This window comes from Phoxinus phoxinus, assembly GCF_949152265.1.
Source record: "Phoxinus phoxinus genome assembly, chromosome: 24".
Taxonomy (NCBI): Eukaryota; Metazoa; Chordata; class Actinopteri; order Cypriniformes; family Leuciscidae; genus Phoxinus; species Phoxinus phoxinus.
This window is the reverse complement of record NC_136899.1, coordinates 22601810-22618229: the sequence shown is the minus strand read 5'-3', so window position 1 is coordinate 22618229 and position 16420 is coordinate 22601810.

Genomic DNA, 16420 nt, shown 5'->3' with positions numbered 1-16420 from the left:
TGTCAATTCCATTACTCAAGACCTGAAGCAAATCAGAATTAAACTGTGGCCCAGTTGCTAGGCAGCTGAGTTCTCTTGACATGGTGGTTAGTTTTTCTTTCATTGCTTGACAAGAGCCAAGTGAAAGGAGTTTTGAAAAAGTTGCTAAAAGCGCTGAGAGGAGGGGGATAATTGGTGCCGCTGGATTGTAAGGCATCTCTTGTGTGGAAACAGACTGTGGAGAAGAGAGAGAGCAGGAACCATCGCACGATAATAAAAAAATCAACTCTTGTACACAAACTTGACCTGGAGACTTTCATGGCCTTCAATAATTCAGGGGCCTGTCTCGGTACCACAAACACAGTGAAAGCCCTTCAGGTGAGATATTGGGAAGACCCAAAACAAGACACTTCTCGCCTTACGTTCTGACAGTACTTGTTAACTGTTGACCTTGGATTTGAGTTCACATTTAAAAAGTAATTTTAATATGCTGCAAAATAATATATATTTTTGAAGAAAAAAAGAGATTAATTTATTTGCGCAAATGAAGCAGTGTTTTTAGCATGTTGCTATGTGGTTGCTAGGGTGTTCTGGGTGGGTAATTAAAACGACAGTCTCCAGATTTGGTTCCTTCTGTGACTATGAGGAATTTTCAATTTTATTATTCACCCTAACATTTGTTAGATCGATCGTTTAGAAAAGCAATGGCACACCTCTCCTCAACAAGCCTCACCTTAATGTCCAAAACAAATAGTGCAAGACAAGTTATGTACTAAATGTTATGTCCCAGGTTGAAATCCCTAATACTATAAAGGGTGGTCACACTAAACTTTGAGCATGCACAATTTCTCTTATGGTGCCTTTTTTTTTACATTAAGTCAACATATACCCAATAAAAATAAATCCAAAATGTGCCACCATTATCAATGAAAAAGAGTAAACCCTACAATTTTCTACTTTCGAGTGAAAAAAAAAATCAGCTTTTTAAGTAAACAATAGAAGCAGAGGGTATTCTTCCAGAAACCTGCAGCAGTCACAAAAAAACTTCCCAAAAAGTGCACACCCAGTCTGAGAAAGGACCAATTAATGCTGGATTAAGACTCATGCTTATTTACAGTCGCTTTTGTGCTCTTTCCTGCGCTCTGACTTCCTCTATGGAAGAAAGAACGGAGGAATAGAGGGAGAGGAAAAGGGAGAGGATGAGAGGAAAAAAGAAAGGAACCTGAGGGAGGGGGGCCGGAGTCTTGAGAGAGAGAGTGGGAATGGGGGGTTGTTTAGACGCGAGAGGTGTAGTGAGGTGGCTGGTTCCATTGTGAGGACACCACCTCTCTCATTATACCCTCTCAATCAACACTCCTGCTCACAGGAAGCCCCTGGAAAGCCCATCTGCCATGGCTAATCTGCAGGCAAAGTCGTGGCCGCACCGTCTAAGGCCCCGCTACCCTCAGCTGTATTATTCTCTCCCTCTGCCACTGCGCCAGGGATCAGCCAAAGCCCATTAAAGTAAATAATAGCCAGAAATGACAGGCTTAGTGCGGATTGGGGAGGAAGTTGAAGACCAGTTTGAACTGTGAGCTCTGATTAATAGAGAATAGCATTTGGAAGTAGATGGAGAGGGAGAAAGGCAAAGAAAGAGCAGGAGAGACCAAGAAGGTGGGTAGGAAAGGGCAAATTACCTCAGCTCCAAAGACTTCTGAATCTTTAGGTTGATGAGGCCTTCCATCTTCTTCCTAGGCACAAACTAGTCTTATTTTCTGTAAGGTAACTTTGTTTAGTGATTAATTGTACCTGTTTCTGAGTGTATATGTTATGTTTGTAGGAGATGCAAGGGGGATCTGATTTTGGCCCCAAATGCTAAGCCGAAAAGTCTGGTAGAATCTTAGGAAAGAGGAAAAGCTACCCAGCTAGGATCCCATCTTTCTTACAGATAGCATCAAGGTCACCCACATGTAGTAGTTCTTTATGCTTAGCTTAATCTTCATAGAACCATTTCAGAGGTCTTAAGGTTTTTCCATACATTTTGGACCGTTTATATCCGGCGCCAAAAAGATTCTTTGAGCCCTAATCCCAAAAGGGAACATACTGACTGTGCTTTATAAATTCGATTTTAGGGTTATGTGCCAGGCAGCTTTTAGACACAAAAGTAAGGCTCGTATAGACAGAACACACGTACAATGTAGTAAATATGATATGCAGAGATGCTCAAAGAAATGTTAAATTAATATCAATCACATCTGAACCAAATTGGACCACATTGAATTTCAACAGTGCATTACCATACATTTAATAGACAGGTCTGAAAAGCAAAGTCACACTTCTTCTGCAAATACTGATTACTACTACAGTTTTTAAAGAACATTATTGTATCTGTTACATTGGACCTGAAAATATGACAGTGTGATTTCTATATTAGGAGTAGTCTTACTATGGAATGTCTTACAAAGGTTGGTACTACAGTATGTAGTAATTATCTCAGTAAATGTACCGTACTCAATATGTTAGAACAATGTGGAACTAAATGCAGTTTTATTCCAAGTTAATCACATTCATTTCTGCCTACTTTCATTGCCTTCAGGCAGAGAATGGAGACTAAGTAAGACTGCCTGACAAAACTGTGGAGTCTCGCTTGTTTATGGTCGTACTTGAGGTTAGCTCGCTTGTGCCTGAGTTCAGCTGGAGGACTTAATATGACCTGTCATCTGGCCGACGGTGGAGTCTGTTTCTGCAAGATTATGTCAAGCACTTCCACCTCTGCCTAACAAAGGTTAAAAATTGCTTATACATCTGTGAATGAATTGGAATGCTCACAGGAAACAAAGGCTAAGGCAAATGGCTAGCGACTGTGAAAGCGTCTGATTGGCTGCTCACCCTTTGCCCTGTTCCATAAAGAGCAGATTATGTTAATGTTATGGAGATAATGCTCAATATGATGTATGATACACCTCACAATGGTGTGTCCCATTTTTAGTTCCCTGGGTTTTAAAGTGTACGATGCGAGAAGAAGGGGCTAAGGAACAAAAGGAAACCATAAGAGAATTTTGTTCTTTGAGACGTAATGAAGTATTTAAGATCTCCAGAACGTGTTATTGACAGAACTGTAAATATATATATATTTATATAAAAAACATAGTTCACGGGGTCTCATGAGATGCACTTATGTTTGTTTCTGAGAAGTGTTTAATGGTATCGATTTTTAGTGTTCAATGGAGTGTGTGAAGTTTTTGACAGGTTTATTGAACTGTTCCGAAAAACTGTTGTTGAAGATGACTGTTTGGGGAACATCCCTTTTAGTGTCATGAAAGAATTAGACTGTTTTTTCCCTTGCCGTTCCTTTAAAAAAAAAAAATTGGTTCTCAAAGTCAAGCTCGCGGGAGGAATTTTTTAATGGGACTAAACCACAGTAGTGTTGACAAGTCTGAGACTTGATTTGCACATTTCCTTTGTAGGATATGGTATCCACCATTATCCTACTCATAGAGATTCACATAAAATCCACTGGCTGTTGGTGATCTTGTAAAGATTCCTAAGGTATTCCTATTCCCCTGGCTACGTCATACGTGTGAGGACTTTGTCGGCCAGTAGAGGCCTCCCATGCTTTGTGCAACTTTTCCTCACTCTCTTGACATGTTTGAGACTAACAAACGGACGCCTGTAGCCATACCATTTGAACGGCTCTCACAACACAATGTCTTTGGAATGCTGAGATGGTCTTGATAAGGTTGGCGGCTGGTATGACAAGTGTTTTGGTTGCAACCATCAGCAGACGTTTTTATCCAGAGGACTTGCGTTTGCATTCAAGGTATACATTTTATCAGTGGGTGTTCCCTGGGAATCTAACCCACTACCTTGGCATTACAAGTGCGTGCTCTACAAATCGAGCTACAAGGTAAACTACTGGGTAGACTAAAATGATCAAATACATACTTCAAAACCTTTGTTCAAAGAGTGCTGAGCACAAAACACACTGACGCAGAGCGCATTGTTTACTCACCAACGTCACTAAAACAGTTTGAGCACTGTTTTATCTTCTTATTTACCCATCCACTCCATCTTTCCCAAAGCCCACACAAGAATCGCATGCGTCTGTGCCAGCGTGTCACTAGGTCTGTTTCCCTTCCTGCCCAAGTCTCTTCTGTGATTTCTATATCGGTCGTCATGGCGACACAGCAACAGTGAGGAAAATGGCAGCCTAACCTCTGGCATTCATGCAGACCAGGCCAGGCCTGAGGGCCAAGGGGTGATTTCAACCATGAGCTGCAGGACCCTGCTGGGTCTCCCAGCCCTCAATCAAAGTCTTTTGACCCCAGAGAAAAACGTGAACACTCTAATACCCTCCGCTACAGTTTTACTGAGATTAATGTCCCAGATCTTTGCATTAACCCAGACGAGGCACTTTTCAAGACCGGCCGGATGAAACGCTGAACGTGGAGTCTTGCATATGCTTCCAGAAACAACTGGATGATTTACAATTGGCACAATAAACCCTCAAAGAGGCAATCACGTGACAAAGAGGTTGTTTCTTGCCTAATTTAGGGGCAAAGAAAGGCCCTTCGAACCAGATCCAATGTTACTGTAAGGGAGCAGTCGGTTTTGTGCAAAACGTGCCACAAACACCTGATTGCTCTTGAGTGGTGAATAGAGCAGAAGGGAGGGATTTTCATGACAATCTCACAATGCTGAGGAAGTACATTATCACCCGACTGCAAGGCACCAAGGCTGTCGTAATGAAGACATCTACGTTATTAAAATCGAATTCGGAGTCTTCAGCATGCCTTGTCTAATGATGAGCGAACAGCTCGGCTGTCGTAGATAGAAGACGAAGAAGATTTTTCCCTTCGTTTGGCGCCATGCCCAGATCTCATTCAAGCAGAACTCTTCCCACAGCAAACTTCTGCCCAGCCAATTAAAGGACAGATCCACCCTCCCCTTCCTCAGTGCGAGAGGATATTTCAAACTATATTTGTTTTTATGACATACAATATTTGGATTAACATGTTGATTTGATGTACTGATTCGCATCACGAATGAGGATTCGCATCTTTAAATTTACATTGTACATTTACACGAGCAAATCAACCAAAATATCTGTCTGTAACATGCCTTATTGATTTAAATTAGCGTTGGCTTTGCTGCTGCACTTGTGCTGGGTTTGATCGATCTGTGGGAAAATAAATATCTGTTCACTCAAAGCGCCGTGTTTAGTATTGTTTCCTGCTCCCCTATGGAGCGAGTGTAAAATCTAATAAAGAAGATCTGAAAGAAGGCACTTTGATCAGGGACTCCTCAAACAAGAAGGATCACATGGGACAGAATGATGAAATCTTTGAAGACTATAATAATAATAATAATGCGAACAGGTTCTGGCTTTAAGCCATAAAATAGATCAATTTGATCTATGCTATAAATATATAAAGCAACATTTGATTTCCCAAAAAGGTATCTAGGTCATTCCTGGCAACCCTTTTGAAAGTGTTTGTAACTCGAAGAAATATAACAGGAGGGAAATACCGAGCTAATGTTAGCCATTAGCTAACTTGTAAGGGATTGACAAAAAGTTTAACTTGAAGTTAACTTCTAAAATAAAACGTGAATACTGTAAATTTATCAAACATGGGATGTTTTAAGGTGACAAAAATAAGCTAATGTCACAAAATATCAGAATATCTATGGTTAATAAGATCAATAATTATATCCCTTCCTGGAGTATAATGTCATTAAGGAACTGGCTTATTTAAGCTATAAACTGACGACCGATTAAAACAATATTTTAAAGAAAACATCTTTATTAGAAAAAGAAAAAGAAACACTAGAATATTTCATGAGGACTAACTTTTTGTTCATGTTTCAAGTAAAAACTTCCACTCAAATCAGTTCACACCTATGTTCACTGAATATACTTTCACTTACCCGCCCACCATTTAAAAAAAAATAAAAAGAGAGATATACTGCATGGTAAGAATTATCATCCTTCAAAATGTCTGTTTTTGTGCAGTTTATAATTATGTCTGTTTTCAAGCAACATATTTTATCTTAACTCAAAATTCCCCAGACGCAGAACCATATGTATCAAATTCAATCATAGTAAGTTACCAAAATGAAGAGAGAGTCTTTTATAGGCAGTGTTGAGTATGATAACCGTCAATGGTGTTTTATTTGTTAACAAATCTAACAGTGTTGATCTGTAGCTTCACACCCCAGATGTTTCTAGAATGCTTAAAATTTCCAAGTGTCTGTACAGCTTTTGACTTTAAATATATTACGCCATATGTCATGCAAGCTCAGAGTACTTTCTAAACACTTTCTGAGCAATGATATCACAGCTCACATTCCGGGTTCAATACAAGTTACGCTCTATCTACAGCATCTGTGGCTCACTGTCAATTACCACTGACGATAATATCAACTCCTGCCTCGTCTTGTAAAAACAAACCAAAAATATTTTCAAAGTTATGCGCTACATTATTCAAATCTTCTTCGATAAATGTGTCTTTGATGTATTTTAGGTATTCTGGATTCTACATTGTTGTGACCAGTGGAAAAGATTATCTTGAGCACAGCATGCACCACATATTGCAGATGATGATAATATAGAATCTTTATATTGGGCTGAAAACCAATTTTCAACAGGCTTTCAAACCCAACGGCTTTAGAGGAGTAGGATCAGCAGGTGGACTCAATGATGTGGTGTAATGATAGATTGTAATGCCCTGTCTGGTGGCTGCTTAGCTGTGGTCAGTAATATGCAGCACTTGTGTCATGGTTCATGGCTCTGTAGAGATGACATTCATGTTGCAATATTACTACAGCAGTCAGTGACTGTAGTGTGAGTTACTTCCACCCCATCATCCCATGAACAAAGACGTGCACAAGGAGAATATAGAAATGGAAATGATTGTTATAAGAAACAGGGATTCATTTGAAATGACTACATGATTAGAAAGAGTGTTACGTTGAAGTTATAGTTTTGTTGAAATTATGTCATGTACATGGGCAAAACATACTTCAAGCGCCTTAGATTTATAGTCAACATGAACCACACAAGAGGGTTTTTAATGTGGGGAAACATAGGTTAAGGGTTTATGTATTGGGAATTGATTGAGTCATGCAAAATGAGTATTACATAAAATAATGGTGATTGGTGGGGAGAGATTAAAAAAAAGATGGATTCGCAATGTCAACCAAATGAGTCAGTTATGAAGGCAACGCATGACATTTTTAGATCACAAAGACATTTTTAGGTAACACTTTATTTTGAAAGTCCACTTTAGACGTTCTACTAACTATTAGTTAGACATTAGCTTTAGACATTCTACTAAGTAACTTTGCAACTACATGTCAACTTTTTATACTTACCCTATCCTAACAGTCTACTAAGAAGTTAGTTGACATGTAGTTGCAAATTTAATGAGTGTTAGTTGACATGTAGCTGCAAAGTTACTGAGAGTTATTAGTAGTAGAATGTCTTTCAAAAAAAAGAAAAGTGTAACCCATTTTTAGTCTATATTTTGAATAAAGTACAACCATAAACCATTCACAATAAGTCCAGAAAAAAAGAATTTAAAATATATTACCGGTATGTCTTAAAATAAAAATAATTATTTTGTATCTGAAAAATCTGAAAACACCACATTATTAAAACTTCATTACAGTCAGTTGTGAGAACATACTTCTGACTTATTTCTCGTGCCATTTATACGCCAAAAATAGTTTTTGTGTGCATATGATACAGCGTTTTCGCGTGAATACGCACTTTATGGCGTGTAATACGCACACACTGACCACCCCTAATCCTACCCAAGGGTTTTCAGTGCGTAGCATATGCACGAAAAAAAAAATTTGCCGTTTAAATGGTACGATAAATTACATTCGTGGTATAGATACACACTGTCATGAGATCGTGTTGAACTTGACTACCATCGAGTAGATTCTGGTAACATAACTCGCTTTCAATGTGCCATTAAAGGGATCATTCTGTTATACTTTTGCAGTTTTTTAAGCTGGTCGGTATTCACTGCCATTATATGGACAAGCGCGAGAGGGATATTTTTGTAGTCCATATAAAGAAGGGCTTACGGCATTACGTCAACACCAAGGTGAGTAAATGATGACTTAATTTTAATTTCAGGGTGAACTACCCCTTTAATAAAATATACATTATAAGCTTGAGAGCATAAAACAAGTCATAATATAGTACCGACAGCATTTTATTCAGATATCCCACAACCCATAGTACAAAAGACCTGGATGCATTTCAAGCTCAGCGAAACGCCTAACAAGTTTCCCCCAGATGCATTTTGACAAATGGCCCCCACTAGCAGTGCTTAGACCCTGCGCTTTAGCATTAAAGAAAAGACCCTACGGTGCAGAGGCCAGAACGCAACTTGGATAGCTGACGGATAGCTCCATTAGAAAAGGGTCCCTCGTAGAAACCTCATCTTAGGATATCTCCTGGTCTGATTGCTGACGACATGAGGAACACACGCATGCAAACACACACACACACACACACACACACACACGGTCACCTCAACAAAACCACACACATCCATGGAGAAGCATATTAAAAAGGATTCAGTCGAGCATCTCCTTTTGAGCTTGACTGGAACAATGGCTTGACTACACAAGTACAACATGTGGCTGATCCCATTGCCATCTCATTTAGCTTCTTTGTAGGCTTGTTCCTGGGACCACCGTGAAACAGGGAGGCGTTTGAAAGGCCCGGCCCGATAATCAGCTCTGAAGGAGGGCAAGCACAATTCATATTTCAGCCTTCTCTTTTTCCCTGACTGGTGGAGCCAGCGAAGCAGGAAATGACATGGGATGTTTCAATCTAGGAATGGTGAGTACTGTAGCCCCCGAGGCTGGATGGTACAGCCCACTCAGATGTGACCGAGCAGCCTGCTGTCTGTGACAGCACACACACACACACACATATACACACATACACACACACTCAAACACACACTTTCCCAGCAGTGAAAACTGCAATTCATCAGCAAAATTAATTCACACAACTCCGAATGGGAGCATGTAAGGGCTCAACATCCACTCGAGTGTTTTGTAATGCCGTGAAGTAGCGCATAATGTTTGGCTGTACACTATTTCGGAGTTCGCAGATCCACATTCCTCCAGAGCGGGATTTGATTGGAATCGTGTGGCGGGTAAGCCGCGGAAAGCTTCCAGACAAGCGGGATGAAATGTCTCTACGGGCCCAGGACGGCAAGTCCCAGGGCTGCTGTCATCCACGGCTGTCTGCCTTCCTCCAACAGGACGCCCAGGGACTTAACATGGGGGTGAAATGACGTTACAAACAATTATATTTCAACACTCTATTTATATCGGTGCCCTTTCATGAGATTGTCCCCTCTCTGCTCTGACATGAAGCCCTAATCCTAGGAATGATTTGGGGTGGGGGGTGAGAGATGGTTGAGAGTGGGGCAAGTGGGGGGTAGATGGGGGTGTTGAGTAAGATCACGCACAGCTCGCAGGCAGAGGAAGAACGAGACAGGAAAAGCAACCATCAGAAAAATGAGTGTCTCTGGGATAAATTCCGCCAAGATGAGCTCAATATATCACTGTCAATAACACAAGTGAACACAGGACAGGGGGACATGCATATTAATTGAAAATAATCTGATTTAATCACTACAGTTTGACATTTTGTGAGATGGCCACTTTATCTTGGGGGACGTCGGTGCAAGATTGGTTATGTACGTCGTATAGTTCTCTAACACATCTTAATTGCATGTTATCACCGTCTGATTGCTGTGGCATTATTTTAAATAGTCTGGTAATTACTCTGTGAATGGTGGTGTATATAGCCAAAGGCTGCTGCTTGCACTCTGAACGTAAGGGAACCGAGCGCCAGGCCAGAGGTCTAATCATTTGGTAAACCACAAATTTAGTGTCAAATATGTCGCAAAGTTACAACAGCAATTAGTAACCTAGTCGTGGCACTTTAAGGGGCTGTTCACATAAAGACAATGGAAAAGTAGCTCAATGAAACGCAAAAATGTATTCTATGTAAACACGCTAGACATGTTTGACCATTTAATCAACATTTTTTGGCTTTTCCAGAAGCGCCACCTACTGTCAGAGAGGGAATTTGCATTTTCATTCAGCACGTCTGGCAATTTGACATGGGCTGCATCCGAACTCGCTTCCCTACTATATAGTAGGCGAAAAACAGTATGTGACAAAATAAGTATGTCCGAATTCACAGAACTCATAAAAAAAAAGTACCCGGATGACCTACTTCTTCCGGCGAGATACTGAAGTCTGCATACAATGGACATTTTACTATCCCATGAGGCCACAGGGGAGGATTTATGAATGACATGACGTGACGCAACTGACCCCTGTAGATCACATGATAATGAAAACATGGAGAATGTAGTACGTCAGAATTATTCATACTACCCACATTCATACTAGATAATACTTTTTAGCAGTCGTCTAGTAAGTACTCATTCAAAATAAGTACCTACTCAAGAGAGTATGTAAATTAGGACGCAGCCATCCATAATTATCTATGTAGAGACATATATGATCATTTATTAGGTTTAAAATTTGAGTTTATCATTTTATAAACATTTTTGTTTTTGTCCAAATTTATATCATTTGAACTGTAAAATCGTTTAAATTATAGCTTTTGCAGTTTGTGATGTTACCACAGACATTGGTGTTCTTTCAAAACAACATTGCTACCTAAAAAAACCTTCTAGTTCTATTCTAATATCAGAATTTTCGGGTTACACTTTATTTTAAGGTGTTATTACAGTGTAATTATATATTTAAGTACTGAGTAACATTAACTAACTACACATGTACATGTACTTACTATAGGGTTAGGGTAGGATTAGGGTTTGGTTGAGGGTTAATTACATATAATTATGCATAATTTACTGTTATTGCTACATGTACCATATGTAACAAGGACTAGTGTTTTTCTAAATGTCAATTTTTTCTAAAAAAAAAACGTTTCAACTGCTGATGCCAAGAAATTTTAAAAGAAACATGGATCCAGTTCTTCTTTGATGTAAGTAAAATTGATTCGCCTATGTAACGTTTGCCAGGTGAAAACGAAAGTCTAATCGCTTAGTAAAGTAATAGCACACCTCCATTAAGCGAGATTTGAGATAACATTCATGTAAAAGCCTAACATAATCAATAGCAATAGCGATGTTACCTTCAGTTAGGCAAAACATCTCTTATACAAAAGGCAACAAAATACATAAATGGCATAATCACATTTCATCAAGAAAAGCATTATGGAAATATATCGACAGCCCCGCGTAGCATCAACTAGACCAGGTGCAGTCTGATAACAGATGCACAGAGAGCCATTAGTTTGTTAACACAGCCTACGGTTTCCGTTTGCCCTGGAGCAGACATGGAGAGAGCAGCCGTCATATGTTCCAGACGTTTGTACACGACCTGATAAATGTTCAGGCGGGCTGCGTGAGAGGGGAGGTCTCTAAGAGTGCTGGTAATAAGAGGCTAATAGAATAAAACAATAACCCACCGCCTCAGGGCTGAGACTTTATACTGACAAATTCATATGATAGATTTTTATTGTTATGGCGACATTAGCATCGGAGTCAGCGATAACTCGGACTCAGTCTGAGGTGTTTTTCGTCAGAAAGGCACAATAATGAAATAGATTTCAGGTGGGGTGCTCCTTGTGGGTGCGCAAATTGATTTTGAGCGTATAACAATAAAAATACTGCAGTATATTTTAAGTAATGATGATAATGAGGTATTGGTCATAAAACAACAACATGGTGCAAAATTACCTGACTTGAGGGAAATAAAAGCTTTGCAAATGATGATAAAAGTTTATTTGATTGACTTTAAAATGGCCTTTCGGCAACAAAGAAACAGAAAATGGCGATAAAAAAAGGCGATTCTGTTCCAAAACCTAGTGAGTTATCAGAGGCAGCAGTTTTGACACAAGGTAGGAATCGGCTGCCTTTCAAAATGCCTGTCATGAAGAAGGCAATCCCAGTGTGCATTGCAACAAGCTCATCTGTGAAAAAATCAAAGATGGCGGATAGGTCAAGATAATGTTGGTTAAAACTACACTCTAAAAAATGCTGGGTTGTTTCAACCCAATTTTGGGTCAAATATGGACAAACCCCAAACGTTGGGTTAAAAATGTAATGTAAAAATTTAACCCAACGGCTGGGTTTGTCCATATTTGACCCAAAATTGGGTTGAAACAACCCAGCATTTTTTAGAGTGTATAATTTATATAATACTGAAATACTAAATAACTATTATCTGTTGAAACATTACTATTTTACCCATGTGTGTGCTGTATTTTTATGATTATTAAACTCTGTCAAATTTTATTGTTATCTGAGTCATGTACAAAATGCTATTTTGTAGCATGTTGTTGCCTATATAATTCGAAATCAGTCACTTATGAGGCTCTGGAACAGAGCATGTAAGTCAACAAGTCAAAATATAAGGTGAAAAAATCAGTGAACAGACTGTGGACTGTCTGCAGCATATTTTTGACTAATTTGCCCTATGGGGTATGATGGGAATATTAATTAGCCACATCCATGACCGTCAGATAATAACAATGTCAGTGGGTTGAATGGAAGCTCTGACCTGTAAAAAGCCTATTCATATTCTCCAGTCTGCCATAGTTCTGCAGACACAGGACTTTTTCACACAGTTCCTAAATGTGCCAATTGTCCTTTTGCGAGGCATTGTGACCGGAGTCTGTAAAAAACACCTACTTTTTTACGGGACGCAGATTTAACATTCACAGCTCATTTAGGGCATTTTTCTTGAAAAGACCAATTTAGATACCACACTTGTGAAGGTTTCTGTCAAGAGGCCACCACAGACATATATGTTCTTTGGCCTTTTGAAGCACTCCTAATGTTTAGGTTATAATTGCATGTCATGGACCACAAACACCAAAGCAGACGATGTGCTGTGATTGGTCAACCCCCGCTAAGCGCTCTCTCTTCACCCATGGTTTGTTCTCTCTTCTTCGACAAGTTTCACAGCATGAAATGTAAACATGAAACCTCTGACTGCATCCTTCTAATGTCTGACTTCAAATAATGAATCTTCTTCTTGAGGTTTCGAATGCAAAACACCCATGCTGGGGGACATATTTCAGATAACATGTACAGATACAGTTACACAATAAAAAAAAGTTGCTATACTATGGGCAAAAAAATTTAACGTTTTTTTTTTTCATTGAGAAAATTAAGCCTATTTTAAGACCTATTTTAGAATTTTTTTTGTTTTGTTTTGCTTTACATTATTTTCATGACAATTAAGCTAAAAAATACTTTTTTTATATTGAAAATTCTCAATACTGTAACATAACACTTTACAATAAGGCTTATTTTATTTAATTAGTTACCTAGGTAACATTAACTGACAACAAACAGTAGGCCTACTTTTACAGTATTTAACAATATTTGTTAATATTAGTTAATGCACTGATTAACATGAACAAACAATGAACAATTGTATGTTAATTAACTAACATTAACAAATATTAATAAATGCTGTAAAACATGCATTGATTATTGTTAGATCCTGTAAGCTAATGCATTACTAATGGTAACAAATGAGACCTTATTGTAAAGTCTTAGATTTATATTATATGTATCTTTATTTATATATAATTGTCTAATCAAAGGCAGTATAACAGATTTTTTGTTTTTGATCAAAACTTTTACATTTAAATAATATAGCACTATTTGTATTAATTGTATTTATGTATCATTTGCTTTATAGAAATGACAGTTGTTGGGAAAACTAAAACAAAATGAAAATGATTTCTTGATTGCAAAAAAACAAACTAAATACACTCTAAAAAAAATGCTGGGTTGTTTTAACCCAATTTTGGGTCAAATATGGACAAACCCGGCCGTCGGGTAAAATTTGTATAATGCATTTTTAATCCAACTTTTGGGTTTGTCCATATTTTACCCAAAATTGGGTTAAAACAACCCAGCATTTTTTAGAGTGTAATACAAATGGGCTGTTTTCTTTTTTACAAAACAAAACGCATGTCTCTTTTCCACTGTTCTTCACTTTTCAAGATGAGAGCACACAGTATTTAGCATTTTCTTTGAGAAGTGTCCTTGAATGGCTCAAAAAATCCACATACAACTAAAACAGTCAATAAAACACGGCCAGCAATACCCTTAAATGTTACGAAAGAGGATTTTGGGGGTCAGTAAGTTCATTGTTTGCATTGTGTGGCATCTAAAGAAAAGGCCGGCTGGGCCATTCTTGTGTGTTCCCTCTCTCCCTAAAGGAGGTTATTTAGGACTTAGGAGGTTTAAAGAAGTTAGCGGTTTTAACGTTCTCGCTCGTTTATTCAGTGCAATGCCCTGTGGAACATACTTCATTCAGTGTCTGTTTGTTTGCTTACATGCGTTTTAAGGGCAGATGACACTTGCTATGGAGCTGCAACCTTACAGTGAACAAAACCTGAATTGACAGAGGCCCATAAGACAATCCTTTCAATAGCTTTGAAGCAAACCACAACAATGTGAGCGTAAGACGTGGAAACGGGGGGAAGAGAAGCTTTTCACAGTCCAAAACCGAACACACCCCTGCTGTTTTAGGAGACGTTAAATATGATGTACAATTACACTTAACTTCTACACCACATCTCCGCTAGAACTCAAGTGAAAGCCTCATTCTTCAAAGGGGTTAAAGTCTGACAAAAATAATATTCATAATAAAACAAATGAAGTTAGCTAAAGCCTAAGATGCTAATCTTTTAACACAATCAAAGTAGTGCTTAGAATAGTCACTTCGCAAATGATTAGTGGTGTGTGAAGAGGTAAGGAAGCTGACAGAAGCACGGACACTGCCGAGAAGGAGTTAAATCAGGAACCAATGAGATTCACGTCAGAATCACGGCGCCAGAGACTCACGCGAGGCGGTTCATCTAGCCGCGAGACAGAGCGACAGACGATGTATCTACTCTCACCTGCCACCTCGGATAGGGCTGAGCGGAATAACCAAAATATGTCATGGTGTGAAATATTTATTATCCCACATAAATCATGATTGAAAAATGGGTAGCACCTCATTTTACAGTCATGTTCTGTATGTACATATTATAGCGATTACAATAACTGGGTAATAACTTATCCCTTAACCTAACCTTAACCCATTTGGCTTAGGCCTATATTATTGGATACTTTCTTAAGTGAGGATGCTGTACACATAAGTGCACATACTGTAAAATTAACAACTGATTTTTATATATATATCATATAACCAGGTGGTAATGCCTTCTGTGTTTATGGATAATGAATAAAATATTTTACAAATGAAAGGAAATTCACTACCTACTCTAATGTTATTCCTAACCTCTCTGACTTTCAATCTTCTGTGGAAAATATTTGTCCGTACAATGAAAGTCAGTGTGGTCCGGTGTTGTTTTGGAAAACTGCTGAAACATTCTTCTAAATATCTTTGTGTTCCACCAAAAAAAAAAAAATCCATACAGGTTTGAAATGACATGAGGGTCTTACACAGCTGCTTTATATTATATAGCATAAAAAAATATTAAAAACAAAATACTCACAACCATCAAACTAGTTGTTTCGACTCAACAGAATCCATTGTAAAATATCCAATACATACTGTACACCTGTGATGCACATCAGTTGCATTCCATAATGATGATGCAAGCAGCAACCATTGCTCAACTGTAAAATTAACATTTGTATTGTGCCCAGTCTGGTTCATGAGAATAAAAAAAATATAGATATATAGATATATACAGTATATAGTACATAACACATATAACTTAAGCTCGATAACTGGTAAATGACATGATCAAACGGGGAGTATACTCTGAGAACAAGAGGAGACACAGCTGGGGATAATAGCTAACCATTGAAACAAACAAGGATGTAATCAGAAACCAAGGAAACCAACACTAAACAGAGCAGGAAAAAAGGAACTAATGGAAACAAAACAGAACATCAAAATTCGAGTCCATAGAACCAAACATAACCATAACAATATTCTCCCCTCCCAGATGGCGCGTCCTCATGCCGTAATTGACATTCCAACTTTGATGGTAGTGGGCTTTGGTGGGACCTGGAGGAACCATGGTGGTTTGGCTGAAGGTCCAGGCAAAACCTGGAGACTGACTGACGGAGACGGAGGCGGAAAGTTTAGAGATCCAGGCGGAGCAGAGAGGCTGAAGGACCAGGGCGACATCCACGGCCCGGAAGCCCAAGGTGGCGCTGCTGGCTCGTGGGACCAAAGCGGAGACGGAGGATCGGCAGATCGGGGCGACGATGGAGGGAGTGAGAGCAATGTGGAAGACGGAGAAAAGGAGAAGTCCAGTGGAGCCAAAGGGGTGGAGGATCGAGGCGTAGCCGGAGACCCGGAAGTCTGTGGCGGAGGCAAAACGACTACTGACTCAAACCGA